Below are 15,157 nucleotides of genomic sequence, written 5' to 3'. Positions count from 1 at the left end.
ATCACTGCACAGCAGCAATGCCACACCACCAATGCCACACCACCGTGGCTCACAGCAGCACCCCCAAATACCAAGAACTGGGCAAAACCAACCTGCTGTTCCCATATTCCTGAACGTATCGATACTTTAGTTGAATCTCCACATCAATTTCCTGCACGAGCAGAGCTATCCCTTGTTTTTCCTTCGAGCCCAGTGGATATTTGCTGCCTTACGATTCTGTGCACAAAGATTCTGAGATAGCAACTTATTACGTTCTGCTCAGCTGTGGAAAAACTGAGGCACAGAGCGTTTGGCACTGCAGAGCCAAGAAGAGCAGACAGCTCTGCTTCCTTACACAGCAGCCAGACGGCTCTAAAAGGGATGGTGCACAGTGCCTGTAAGCACAGCATAATTAATCTTCTTCCTTACACATACTACTACGAAATCGGAGTGGTTTTTTGGAAGTGTTTTTCCCATCTCTCCCCACCCCTCCCAATTTGAGCTTTTCGCCTATCTCCCGAAAAATCTGCCCTTGTGCACGCACGAGCTGCGCTGCACTTAATGAGGCACTTCAGGTTCAATGAGGTCCTTCATCTTTTCAGCTCCAGCTCTGTGCTTCTCCCTTCCAGGCATCTCAGCTGGCTCCTGCACATCCCTGCCGTGGTCCCCCATCTCCCGGGGGCTGCAGCTCAGCGCTGCCCCCCGCCCTGCCCGAGGCGATGGCAGTGGGGTGAGGACCCCCGGGTGCTGTTCTTGGATCTGTCACTCATTTGCTGTGACCCTGACAGCGAGGCAGGAAGGAGCAATTCTCAGACGTGGGCACCTCACACAATGGTATGCGCCGGGGATGATAAGCATCCATAGTTCTTATTAAAAAAGAGCAATAATTATGAGTGCATCCCAAGCCTCGTACTTCTCTCTTCCCTTCCGCTTTCACATCTCATTAATCCCAATCCCCATCTCCCCCCTTACAGCCTGATGCAAGCTCCATCCATGAGCACAACCTCTGCTCGCCGTGCACTGCTGCCCATGAAACCTTCCCACGTGTGCCCCAGAGCTGAGCAGAGCAGCACAGCACCCAACCACTTCCTGCAAACCCTTCACCAAGCAGAACCCGTTCCCATTTTCCTCCTTGGGATCCACTTGGCACTGTAACACTCTCAGTGCTGTGGCCAGCAAGGGTAACAAATGCGTTATGTCTGTGCTGCTACATGCAGATATGGGAACACTGAGTTTTTGGCCAACAGGTCCAGAGAGGATAAAAACAAAATCACCCTACAGGTCCTTCCCGGAGCCCTCAGCCCCTAATAAAAGGCTTTCTTATCCTTCCATGCTGTTCGGTCCTGCGTGCGTTTGCACAGAGCCAGAACTTTATTACGCCATACATGTACTGCTCTGCATCCCACGGGCCGGCTGATAATCTGATGATCTCTGCTTCGACATCAAAACAGCCGTCTGACCGCGCAATCACCGCACGACGCGGCTTCGAAGCGCGGAGCCGCTCCCCGGGAGCGGCACGGCAGGGGGTGGGGAGGAGGAGGAGGAGAAGAAGAAGGAGGCAGCCGGGGCTGAGCCGCGTGGGGCCGGCGGGGCTCCGGGAGCGCTGCCCGGGGCCGGCCCAGCCGGCGCCGCCGCCCCCTCCCCGCCTGACCCCGGGGCGCTGCGGTCGGAGCCGCCGCGGCAGCGGAGCCGGAGCGGCGCTGAGCCGCCGGCACGCCGCAATTAGCGGGGCGGCCCCGCCTGCTCTCCCCCGGGGCGCTGCGCTGCGCGGAGCGGCAACACCCGCCGTCACCGCCGCCTACGCGCTCCACGGGCGGCCGGGGCCGGGCTGGCGGGGAGGAGGTTTGACAGGGCGATAAGAGAAGGGACGCACACACATATATATGCGTATAGAGATGTGTGCCCGAGCAGCCCGACGGGGGAGGAGGGAAGGAATAAGGGGAAAGGAAAAGAGGAATGGGAGAGGGGGAAGAGAAAGGGGAAAGGGAGAAGAGAAAGAGGGAAGGAAAAGGGGAAGAAATGGAGAGAAAGGGAGGGGGGAAGGGGGAGGGGAAGGAAAAGGAAAAAGGGGGAGTGAAAAAGGGGGAGGGAGAAGAGAAAGAGGAAAGAAAAAGGGGAAAGAAGTGGAGAGAAGGGGAGGGGGGAAGGGAAAGGAAAGAAAAGGAGAGGGGATGGAAGGGAATAGGGAAGGGAAGGGAGAAGGAAAAAGAAAAGGAAAAAGGGGGAGTGAAAAAGAGGGAGGGAGAAGAGAAAGAGGAAAGGAAAAGGGGGAAGAAGTGGAGAGAAGGGGAGAGGGGAAGGGAAGGGAAAGGAGAGGGAAGGGAAGGGAGAGAAGAGGGGAAGGGAAGGGAAAGGAAAGGGGAACGGAAGGGAGAGAAGGAAAAGGAAATGGAGAAGGGGAAGGGAAAAGGGGGAGGGAGAGGGGAAAGGGGAAAGGAAAAGGGGGAAGAAATGGAGAGAAGGGAAAGGGAGAAGGAAAAAGGAGAAAGGAAAGGGGGAAGGAAAGAGGAAAAGAAAAAGGAAAAGGGGAAGGGGGAAGGAAAGGACGGAGGAAAAAGGAGAAGGAAAAGAGGAAAGGGGGGGGAAAGAGGGAAGTAAAAAGGAGAAAAGGGAAAAGAGGAAAGAAAAAGGAAAAGAGGAAAAGGAGAAAGGAAAAAGGGGAAGGAAAAGCAGAGCACTGCACCAGACTTTTTGCCTCCGTGCTCGCTACCACCACACTACAGAAATTCCCAGGTGACATCAAACAGTGTCACACACAGTGCCTTCCCCTCCCAGCAGCCCAGATGTGTTCATTAGAGCGCGCTGCACGGGCTGCATCCAGTGATGAAAACGTGCCTTGGACACTGAGGTGCTGGGCACAGGAAAAGTATCCTGTGTCCTCCTGTATCACCACGCTCCAGCTGAGCTGTGTGAGCAGTAATGCAACCCTCTGCCCGCATCTCCCTCTCCCAGAAGATCCCATGCAGCCCCACTTAAGCCAGCTGCTTCAACAGCTGCATTGGGACTTGTGTTTGAATCACCCCCTGACAGCTCTCAAAGGGGATGTGCCTCCTTCTGGATTCATTTTCAAACACTAAAAAAAAATATACCCTGTGTAAGATGAAGGGATTTTTTCTGTTCTGACACGACAGTTAAAAATCTCACCCATTTATCATGATGGTCCCACGTTCAATTCTGCCTTCCTGGAAAATCACTTTGGGAATGGGAAAGACAGATTGTGCCTCGTGCCATGACATCTCAGTGAAATGCCATCACCTCACATCACTAAATGATGATGTTTTGCCCCATCTCATCGAGTCATATCGAGGGGGAGTTGAGTTTGCATTGCTGAGAAAATGAAACAGAGCAACCTCTACAAAGTGGATTCGGAATGCCCATCCTAAAATGGGACAAAAATGACCTTCTAGCTGATATTGCCTTCGGGAAAGCAGAGCATTCTGCGTGCACAGAGGGACAGGATGCCCATTAATAAGAGCTGTGCCCACTAACAGCACCAGAAGCTTGGGAATGATGGAAACATGAGGAAGAGGATTGTGTTAATGCCTGTGGATGCGAGGCAGGAGAACTTCCCAACTGGATGTTGGGGTAATTGCACCTGGGTGCATCCCAGCACTGCTGGCCCTGCCAGTGATTGAGAAAAACTGCAGTCATGCAGCTGTGCAAGCAGAAGCCAGGAAGGAGCAGCAGTTCTGGCACAGCTCTCCTTGACTTCAGTGAGAACTCTGCCTGAGGAGGGGTGCTGGATTTCACACCTCATCAGGAAACTCACCTACACACCCAGCCTGCTGCCAGACAGCCTCTGCAAGGCAGCCCTACCCCTCCTGCCTCAGGTCAGCAGCACTGAGCTCCAAAGGTTGGACCTCCAGGCACTGGTATGGCCTCAGCATACCAAATGGGAGAGAGGAATTTGAGAGAGAGGAATTTTTATCAGAAAACTTCTATCAGTACAACCTTAAAAGGATGCAGCTATGATGTCACGATGCTTTGCCTTAGCATGGCTTAGAAAAACTACACGGCTTCTGTTCCACGGCTGGAGGGGAAGGATCTGAGATGACATGGGAGAGCTGCCTCATAAAATAAGAGATGGGAAGAAAGGAGCTGCTTCCAACCCTCTCCTCCTGCCGTTGGGGAGCACTGATGCAGGCTCTGGGTTCCTGGTCCTGCAGCAGGCAGCCCATGGGGTGCCGGGCAGATGCTGAACGCAGTGATGCTGGCAGCCCCACAAATCCATTCCTTGGGTTGGTGCTCACACTGACCCTTCCCCGTTCATCACAGCGGTTCTGTCACTCACAGTGAATGACACAGCACGACACCACATGAATGATCCCTGACCTCCAGCTCCTCCAGATCAGGTTGAGGTCACCAGGAGGGCAGGAGGGAGAAGTCTGTCTGTCAGAGCCAGGGATTAGCAGCACGGAGCTGAACGGCATCCTCACATCAGCTCAGCCATCTCCATCAGTAGCACAGGCTGCTGGGTGCTTATCCCAATGCTCTGCTTTGCTCATGGGTGGCAAAGTGCTCCTGGGTCACGGTGCAGGAGCCCAGCATCCACCAGCAGGCAGGGAAGGAAGGCAAAGCATCCTAACGATCACCAAGTTTGGGGCCACATCCTCAAATTCCTGCACAGAACTGCTGGGTTGGCTGAGATTTAGTAGTCAGATCAGGAGAGGGGGTTATCTGCTGTTCTCCAAACCACCATATCTAGCCAGGTTATTCTTCCATGCTCATCCAAGACAGTGGCATCAATGAAGACAGGAATGACACCGCTCTGGGGTCGTTATCTCTAGGGAGATTCCCTAGAAGAGGCACAAGAAGCAGGAAATGGAAGCCTAGGAAAATCAAACATGGCATATTTTACCCAATAGTTGCCCAGAATGTTCACTAAGGTGCCATCTAAGGGAAGGGATGTTATTCTGCATGGGACATCAGGGAGATGGACATCTCCTGCATCCCCCAAATCAAACCAAGCACAGAAGCAGCAACAAAAAAAAAAAAAAAAAGGTTCTTTGCATCCCTCTTCCTCCCCGTGCACCTGTACAGGGTTAAGCATATTCAAACCCACTGTCTTATCATGCATTATGCAAGGGCACGACCCGGCAGTGAGGGGTTCCATCACACAGCTGCTGTCCAAGGAGAATGTCTACATACTGATTCCCTACAGGAGAAAGCAGACTGGAAAGGAAAAGGAAAAAAAGTCTTTACAGGAAAGAGATGAGCACGTAGATTCCTCACTTGTAATTCTATCAGAGATGATTAAATCTGCTATCCCTAAATAAGGTCATTTTTCTGTCTTTTTTTTCCTGTAGCCTTTCCCTCCTTTGTCTGCTTCCTCTGGGCGGGCACCAGCATCAGGCTTCTTCATGCATCATCTGAATCTCTTTTCCTCTCAGCAAAGCAGACTTCCCAAAAATAGACAAAAGGTGTGATTTCAACTCACTGAAGAAGGTTTTCCCTTTTGAACCAGATTTATTTCAGTTAATTTTATATCAGGATTTCAAATGAAACTGAAAAAGGAACTTGGCACGCGTTCACTTTCCAAACAACCTTTGTCTCATTCATTTAATCACCGGTCCAATCACAAAGGCACAGCAGCAGAACGTGTGCACAACTTTTTCTGGTGTAAAATCCAGCAGTTTGCTGTAAAGCAGCAGTGAAAACCACTGCATCTCTCCATAGAATGACAGCTTCTCAGCTTCCCAAATCAGCATTTCTTCTCCTTTTGTAAATCCTGCTCGCGGTTACAGACCACCTTCCTCCTAGAAAGCCACACAGTGGGAACTGGTATCAAAAGCCCAAAGTCACACCAGCTAGAAAACAGTCTGTAGGGTGGTGATGCACTGGAACAGGTTGCCCAAGGAGGCTGTGGATGCCCCATCCCTGCAGGCATTCAAGGCCAGGCTGGATGTGGCTCTGGGCAGCCTGGGCTGCTGGTTGGAGACCCTGCACACAGCAGGGGGTTGAAACTGGATGAGCACTGTGCTCCTTTGCAACCCAGGCCATTCTATGATAATAAATGCAACTGAAGGGGCTCCATCCCTCCAGCTCTGCTCTTTTTGAACAGCAGAGAGAGATACCTGGTGGTTACCAAAGGTAATGTGCTCACTGTTCTGACAGTTGCTCCCCCTCGGCTGCTACACTCCAACTAAAGCAATAGACTCTGTGCCTTTTTAACACTACAACAGGCATGGAAGGGATGCCCTGGGAAGGCAAGTGGCCTGCAGCATGGTTCCTCCATTAGAATGTAGTCGGAGCAGGGAGAAGATGGAGCAGCTCTGTCTTATGGACATATCAAAAATAGCTGACCTGCTTGCAGGCACTGCTGAGGTTGCCGTGATGTGACTGACCTGCTTTTTCCATGCTTGAAGGTAGCTTTAAAGATGTCTCGTGATGCCACAGCAGTCCTTTCGTGGCACTTCACAACGTCAGGTGGTTTACTAAATTTGGGCAGAAAGCGAGCGTAAGAAATTCTGACCTTTGATCGCACAGCATGTGATGTCAGGATGAAGGCTTTGACTCAGAACAGTCAGTATGTCTACTCCCAGCTAGACAGGAGAGCCACAAACATCACAAACAGAAATACCAGGTGCCTGATGAGCGGAGAAGCTAACAGGTCTATCAAGAGCAGCATCTCTTCCTGTGCACGCCACCCTCCTCTCAATGAAGAATACAAACTGAGTGTTCCCATATCTGGAGCTGGGGGTTCCAAACTGGGGTTCAATGCCAAGCTCAAGGACACAGCAAGGAGAGCCAGCAGCACGTGGAGGAGGAGGGAAGCAATGCAGGAGGAGAGGAAGGGGAAGGGGAGGCAAATAAATAAGGACAATGCACAATTTATGAAGACAAGAAGGTAGTAAGTGCTATTCACCCAGAGTGTAAATTGGTATTGATGTCACAACACAGCCCAGCCAAAAAATAATGATGATGATAATTTAGGGCTTGTGCTATATCTCACTCAAAGCCACGGGTCCCATCCAGCAGCAACTCCCACCCCGCCGCCTTCTTCCCCTTCTCTGTTCATTGGTGTCCTCCTAAATCAAATACACTCAATGCTGATTTGATTAGATTCCCTTCTTTTATTTATCATCCATCCCTCACTCTTCCACTCTCAAGTTCTCAGTGGGCATCTCGCTCATTTCCTGGCACCAGGCAGTGCTTGGAGGAACAAGCCCACCTCCAAAGGAGTTACAATCCTCAGGCCGGTCAGGATCCGTGCATCCTTCCCAGCCCTCATCTGTCATCCTTTAATCTCACCTGTTTTATGCTCCAGATCCCGGCTACCCAGTCCTGACTCCCCAGGTTTATAGCCCTGACTTACTTCCCTCCTGTAACATTTTACTGCTCGGTTATCGGCCCTGAGGGGCCTCATTTACACAAGCGCTGTTTTCGCTATAGTTAAGACTAATTCACTGGGCTGCAGTTGGCTCTTGCATCCCGCATTCAGCTCAGCTCCCTGTCTCCTCTCTCCTGCAGGGAGGCAAAGGATTTTCTAATGGATGGGAGATTTATTTTCTTTTTCCTTTCTTTTTTTTTTTTTTTTTTTTAATTATGGTTATTAATCCCCTTTTGGGTGTTCCAAAGCCTGAATTGAATTCTCCCTCTGTGCCTGCTGTGATTCTGCCTGTTTCCCTTTGGTGCACGCCTGCCCTCTGTGCCATGTCTGTGGGTCCTTGAGAAGGAGACTTGCTCAGGGATCCACTCCTTCCATCCAGCTGTTACAAAGGAGCGCAGCCCTGATTGCACCTCACAGCTCCAGCTGGGCCTGCAGTTTATTCTGCTTACAGACCAGCTTTCCTACAAATCACAGCATCCTTCCCTCGCACTGAGCCACAGCATCACCTACAGAACAACAGCAGCCAACCAGGGCCACCTGCACAGCCTCCCTGTGCCCCCCAGGGCTGCACCTACTGTGCCCAGACCAAGCAGGACCACCAGGCACTGTGCAATGCCCAAACTGCATCCATCCAACCGCCCAAGCAAACGAGAAGGAAATTCCAATTGCAGAGTCCCAGCAGAACCTCCCACGTGCAGTGAATCTGCCCAGTTCTGTTTCAGGGAGCTATGTAGCATCAGCTTAATTCCAGATAGCACGGTAACAATGTCAACTCCGTGCAAGAGAAAATGTGAATTTGTAAATAATGCCATCCTTTGCTGTCCGCCCTTACGGGATCAAAAGCTTATTGCTAACATTTTTTTTTAAATTAGATTTTCCAACCTATTGTAAGAGATAAATAGATATTATCCCTATTTTATTGACAGATAAACTGTGGCACGGAGGTATTAAATGAGTTGCCTAAGGTCAGACAATGAACAGTTTAGAGACTGGATCAATGGAGTCATTCTTTTCTTCTAATTTCGGTGTTTCTGGACGGCCAACCCTGCAGGGCTTTGGCACACGCTTGCAAATCATTTTCTGAAACCACCAATATTGGCATAACTCCGTTCCTATGGATGCCATGCACAGAATCACAGCGTCTTATTATCTTAAATGGCAACAAAGCAAGAGCAGCATCAAGTGCAGGTTAGCATCTCACCCAAAGGCAGAATCGATAGATCTCCAGAGGAACTGGCAATATTAAAAAAGATGGGCTTCTGGCTACTGTGGGATTGCACATAAATAACAATATTCCACAGCCACAGTTTCTCTATTTATTTCACTTAAATTAGTTTCCTTGGCAAAAATGACCGCAAACAGCTCCTTACCCCACACACCTTTCTTTTCTTTCGACCATGTATGCAGAAACTCACGTCCAAAAATACCCCTTTTTAATAAACAGGGATGTACCTGTATACACCCCGTGTTCACATGACCCTAAAGAAATGGGATTATATTCCTTACAAGCCTCCAGCTACGAGACTCTGAAGTAGGAGCCCAAATAACACACGCTCATCTCTTTGGGTTCTAAAAGCAGCTTTTAGATGGCACATTCAGCAGTTGGTACATTCTATGCAGACAGTCCCCATCCCATAACCAACATGCGTTGGCTCCCAGATCCCAAAACAACACTTTCAGTGCAGGTGGCAGCACTTTGCCACCATGCTTCTCTGTGACTTCCATTCCCCAACTCCTTCCAGTTCACATGTAGTAGAATTGGGGGCTGCATGTGTGCTTGTCTTGTATATAGATGATACACTTAAGTCTTTTAAATGTGTATTCAGACATAGGTTCAACACCCAGTGTGGTTAATAAACGTCTCCAGCATGAAGACTCCAGGGGGATGTGGAAGGAAAAGCACTCAAAGGACAGCAGGTATGCTGGAGAAGACATCCCAGGTGGTTTTCAGGCTTGTGGACATGGTTCTGTGGACTTAACAGTGATGAAAAAGCACTTCCTACAAGCTTAGCAATCTCTCCTGTCTCCCTAATTATTTGGAGAACAAAGCACCCAATATTCCAGCATTCCCATCTCCAGAGAGAGCATCCGAACCACAAGTGAGAAACAAGTGTCACATACCTCCCTTGTGCTGCTGATCCCAGTGCTGTCAGGGTTTTATAGGAGTTCTGCTTTTGTGTGTTTTTGGAGCCCCGGACTGCAGCTTTCTGCTCACTGTGTTGGCACACCTGGAGAATAAATGAAAAACTGCAGGAAAAACTGCATTTCAGAGGCAGCCACTGAAGAGCAGTTGTTAAATGGGAAGATGTGCAAATGCAGCTGCTGCTGTTGCTCCAGTTTCTAGGTAGGAGATGGGGTGAAAGGTGAAAGGAAGGACAGGAGAATCAAGAGGAGCATTCCTTTGCAGATCTCTTCTTTGGCCCTTTTTGGATGAGCTGAACTCCCTACTCTGCACATCAGAGTACATCAGCAGGCTGAAACCAGGGATGTACTTTTCCAAAGAACACAGAATTAAGGCAGAGACTGCAGGAACTGGGGGCAGATCTGCTCCAACATTCATCCATCCTGGCACCTCCCAAAAAAACCCAAATCTACAGAAAACAGCTTCTCCTTCAGCAGAGGCTGATAGACTTTCATCCAGAGGTCCTTGCAATTGGAACAGTGATTCTCACTGGCTGCAATTGGATGGAGGCCTTTGCAGCTCTCTCCTATGGGACCTGATAACTAGCACAGCTATGCCCTAATATGAAACCACCTCACCACCCCATTCTCTACCAACAACACTGCTACCAAATTTATGCCATTTTTCCTAGCAAGACTGAGACTATTCCCTCACACTGCACAGGCTCCAAGGGGGTTAAAAGCCATCTTGCTCTGGATACACTCTGCACGACTCTTAATTTCTAAAGCACTACGTTTCAAGCCATAAACTCAGACCGTTATTTACTTTCTTGAAGACAACACGGAGCCAGCTTCTCCCTGTCTCTCCCTCTGTCTGCTCTGCTGCCTTTTGGAGGCATCCTTTGGTGCTGCTGCCTGGCTCAGGAACTTCCCAAGTCAGTGCCTGGATGGCAAATTGCTGCCAAGCAAGGAGAGGGAAGCAGGAAAACTCTGTTTCCTTGCTCTGGGGGGGAGGCAATGGGCAGAGGGGCACGGGGGAACAGAACAAACTTGTTCTTAAAGCAGCATGGAGTCCAGGCCAGCAGGTCTCTTTTATCCTGTTTCAGTTCAGTAAAAGCATCAATTAACTCCACATTAATTATTAAATCAGAACAATGCGTCTCTGGGTTCCGACAGCTAAATTCTGTTACTGCTGTTTCTTAGGGGAGCTCGGCTAGCTTTACAACTCAAGACATAAGTATCTTTCTTCAAGGAGTTTCTGGGTTGTTGTTTTTATTCTCCTCTCTGTGGGTGCATTTTTAATCACAGTCTCTTACCCCTGCACGGAGGGAAGCATTTCTGGGCCTGCTGCACCTCAAAAACATCACACCTTACACACACAGCTCCTCCAGGCTCTGACAAAGCCATGAGTGTTCCTCCATCCTGAGAGCAGCATTTGCACAGCCCCTCTGGGAGGGGCTGCTTCCACCTACAACACTGCTGGGCTTCCAGGTACACAGTACTATTTAATTCTACAGCTGCTTCCCACCCTTCCCCTCCGTGGATGCTCCACTTAATTCTACCAATTAAGGCCAGTCTGCAAGTATTTCTTCTTCTCCCAGTGTTGCTAGACACATGCACTTACTGTGTGTTCTTCTGCTCCCATAGGATGCTGTTCTTCACCATCCAGCAGACAGCCCTCCCCATACACACCCTGCTCATCCCTTTTCTTGCCCCAGATATTCTGGTGGCAAATGGTTTTCCTAGAGGAAAAGGTCTCCTGAAGGACACCTCGCTGGGAAGGTCTTCTCTCTGACATCCACTCGTGAAGCTCTACGACTTCCTAAGGTATATAAGAATGGCTCCAGCGCTGCAAAATGCTTTTATTTCTTATGTGAATTTAATGTCTTTGGGAAAGAGCCAACCTAATAGAATTGAATGTAAAAGCTTTATAGGTACCAAACGGGTGCAGCAAAGTCTGGCAGAATATCTGTACATTGTCTTAACTGGAAGGAAAAAGCTCTGGGGGTCAGAGGGTCTTCATTTCCCAAGCAAGGAAGTCACCAGCTTTATGGACAAAGAAAGAAGCTTCTCCCTCTCCTCCCATCCTCATCTTCCTTTAGCAATTCTCTCCCTTTCTCTCCCTCATTGAGAGCTTTTGCTTCACTACCCACTGTGTGCAGAATGCAGTAATGTGATTAGAAGCTCCTGGCTGGTCGGTCAGCCATCATTTTCATCTCTCTGCACTGCTTGGGTTTCCTTTCCTACCCCAACTGTGGGAGCTGGCACAGCTTTGTGCCTGACCTGCAGTGCCACTGACGACGTGAGATTTGTTTTTTCTTTGTTGGAAACGACTGCAATATTTGCTGTAGCAGACTTACTGTCATCCCACGGTGGTGCCACCGACCACAGCCCTCCAGTTCTCTTGGCAGAAGCGGCGAGGGGGAAGAAAAACCTAAAACAAACACATTTGTCTTAGATAAGCTGCTTGCACATGTGTTTTTCAAAAACAGAACAGTCTAGACAGGACGGCAGTACAAATTTACTTTTCATCTTGCAAATGTTTCGAGACGCTCTGCACGTTGTCTTGAAATTCATTGCCTGCATGACTGCCTGTGAGCAGAGCATGGGTGCACACCGTGCTCAGAGCATTCCTGCTCTTGCAAGGTCGCCCCTGTGAGCTGGGAACACAACATCCTGCTCAGAATGAACAGATCTCCACAACCACATCTAAGTTTCTAGGTGTATCTGTCTCAAAGACACTGGAAGACCGCATTAAAAAAAGGTAGACGAGAAAGCAGAGTGTGAGAAGGATGGATGTGTGGAGTCTGTGTGGCACAACCAGCCTCAAAAATGAGGTGCTGGACAGTGCTGCAATGAGCACAAATTCAGCCCCTTCTGCTCCATGCTTCCCTGGGTGCCCCTGTGGCAAGCTGAGCACTGGCTGATGAAAATCAAGCCGTTTGTTCCCTGTGCTGCAGCCCCACGTTTGCAAAATCCGCCTTTCAAAGAGTTGTTAAGATCTGGGATGAAAGCTGCTATTATGCCTTACAGTTAATTAGGTAATCATTATTATTTATTATCACGGGAGCGTCTGGAGAAACGGTGTGAAAGCAGAATAGCAAGCTTGACCTTCTGTGCTCGCATCTCGATCTGGTTGGATATACAGACGTTATTTATCACATCTTCCTTTGCTACCTGGAAAGTTCCTCACGAGAGGGGTCTGTTGGTTCTGCAAGAAGTTTGCAACAATCCGGAATGCCACAGCACAAATTCCGTTGACGACGTATTACCATCATCAATAATAATTATCAGAAATCATGATAATTACCAGCAAAGCTGCCTGCTGCAGATAGCAACATCCATCTCAGAAGGACAGCTGTGCACACTGAGGCTTGTCTGCTTGAGTCCACTCTGGAAGGTGGAAAATGTCCATTGCAGGGCTCTGTGATGCTCCTGCTTACAGCAGATTTATGTCAGTGCAGCTCCTCTGACAGCAGCAGGATTGCTCTTCTGCACCAGGATCAGGGCCAGCTTCTCTGCAGGGGAAAAGAGAAAAGAAGCGAGCTGAACTGTCTGTATGTCCTCACACTGTGCCCTGTTTAAAGCAAGGCAGCAGAGGGATGCTTCTCCCTTCCGTCAGCAGGGCCTGATGAGGGCAATAAGAATTCCTCGTGGCTGCATCCTTCATGTGGGCATCTCACAGCACAGACACTTCTCAGTGCAGCACTCATTCCTGTCGGGCAGGTAGGGATGCTGTCCCCATCCTTCAGGTGCACAGAGGAACAGCTGGAGAAGTTGGGAATACAGTCAAGAAAGCCCAGCTTCGTAGGCCCTCAGTACAGCTCGCAGTTGGCACCCATAAACCACAGCAGTGAGGCAAGTCAGGCTGGTCATTTTGATGAATGAGTTCACACGCAGCCACTAAGCAACACCCAAGTACAAAAAGGAGCCTGATCCAGAACTGCCCACTGACCATTCCACTGACTGTACAGGTTTCACCCCCAGCACATGCCAGCACAGCCCACCAGAATCAGAACCACGGGAGAAAGGAGGAGCCCCTGCTGTCTTATCCTGGACCAGGAATCCGTTCTCAGAGGATTAATTATTTGTAGTGTTAAGCAAACACGAGCTCTTGTGGCGCAGGCTGAGCAGGGCTGCTCCTAATCGAAAACAGCCTGCTTGTTTCTTTCTTTTTCTTCCCCCCATTGTCTATTTTGATGCTTTTAAAAAGCAAAGCTGGGAGCTGCGTGGCCTTGGTCTCCTTGCAGCAGCCTGCAAAGCCCCCATCAGCCAGGAAGGCACAGCAGAGACGTTGTGCACTCCCAGGTCTCTCCCATGCAAGGACTGCAGAGCCAGACAGGTTACAGGGGAGAGTTATTAAAACCATCTGAACTTGAGCAATACTGGGCAGCTTGTAATATTATTTTTGTTAATGTAGCTGCTTATAGGCCCCAGTTTTTCTTTTATATTTTTGGCACGGGACCGACCACATACCTAATGCTTGAACAAAAGTGGGAATACTGGAGGATTAGGAATACCTAAATTTATGGCAGGATTAGCTGGAGTTTTATCCTGCCTGACAAAGAACTAAAAAGCACAATCAAGAAGACATTCCAACCCCATTATCTCCTACCCCTGCTGTAAAGAATGCAGAAAGATCACACCCAAAAAAAGGGTTTATGACATCCACTGGAGGTATCTCAGTCTGCGACCAGAAATCAGCATGTTAGTTGAATAATCCTACAGCAAAACCAGTAATAATTCTATAGGAATTAGACAAAAAAATTATTTCTTCTCTTGCTTACATCACTTCTGCATAAAACAAAGCTAATGAAAAGAGAACCAAGCCCAAAGAAAATATTTGGTTAGATCTCATTCCTCTGCCAAAGAAATTTACTGCTGAGCTTAATGGAGTAGGACCAGCACCAGAAATACCTGCGTCCTCCACGCAGCCCTATCACTCAGGGCTCTGTTTGGATGTTGGCTGAGAAATCAGCTTGTCTGTGACCAGAACAAACCATCCAGGTGTTAATCCAGCACACATTTCCTAGGGCATGCTTCAACTTCCTTGCTCCTGAGCAGGGACATCAGCTGCATGCACCTCCTGGGGGTTCTGGGGGTCTGGTGGCTCTCGGGGAGGGGGGAGAAGGGGGGGGTACAGGGACAGAAGTTGGGCTGGAGCCAGGCAAGAACAAGGGGCAGAGCCAGGGGAAGGGGGAGGATGAGGAAGAGCTGGGAGCTGATTTTTATATGGGAAGGTTCTCAGCAGTGCTGCAAGCCACACACGTGCACTTACAAAGGATTTTCTCTTTAGAATTCCATCTTTTTGAGTCTTTGCACCTAGGCTGGTCTGGATGTTTTAAACACACAGATCTTGCAATCTAGAGGAATTTTGGGGGGGGGGGGGGGGGGCACCAAAAAGTGCTATTTTTCAGCAGTAAACACTCGCTCACTGCAAACCTGTGTAAAAACATTAGAAAAGCACCACCAGAGCAGAATAAAGCCTTCCTCCCCTCCCCAGGCACAAAGCTTGGCTGGTGCAGCTCCAGCTCAGCCCCCTGCCTCCCCCCCCCCCCCCCCAGCTCTGCCTATGGCTGCTGGGGCAGCACTGGGACCCCCAAGGGCGGCCGCCCACCCACCACAGCTGGCAGCCAAAGGCACAGCCATGGAGCCAGCAGCAGCCCCAGACAGCACAGGAATGGGGGCAGCTTCCTAAAAAGAGACCCAGGGATGGTGGGGAATGAT

At 49.6% G+C, this 15,157-nt stretch overlaps 1 protein-coding gene across 3 annotated transcripts in view; it reads right to left on the bottom strand.

Annotated features, from left to right (window-relative positions):
* Positions 1-15,157, bottom strand: part of SAMD11 (sterile alpha motif domain containing 11) — a 118,795-nt gene that overhangs the window by 78,746 nt on the left and 24,892 nt on the right. For all 3 annotated transcript variants that reach the window (XM_090123050.1, XM_090123049.1, XM_090123051.1), the window contains exons 5-7: positions 12,741-12,948; positions 11,791-11,864; positions 9,431-9,537 (exon numbers count right to left, since the gene is read on the bottom strand). The gene's annotated coding sequence lies outside the window, so the exon portion shown is untranslated. The remainder of the gene's footprint in view (positions 1-9,430; positions 9,538-11,790; positions 11,865-12,740; positions 12,949-15,157) is intronic.

Source organism: Phasianus colchicus, chromosome 22 (assembly GCF_987193195.1).
Source record: "Phasianus colchicus chromosome 22, bPhaCol1.hap1.1, whole genome shotgun sequence".
NCBI classification, from domain to species: domain Eukaryota; kingdom Metazoa; phylum Chordata; class Aves; order Galliformes; family Phasianidae; genus Phasianus; species Phasianus colchicus.
This window is presented reverse-complemented; position numbering and strand designations above follow the sequence as displayed.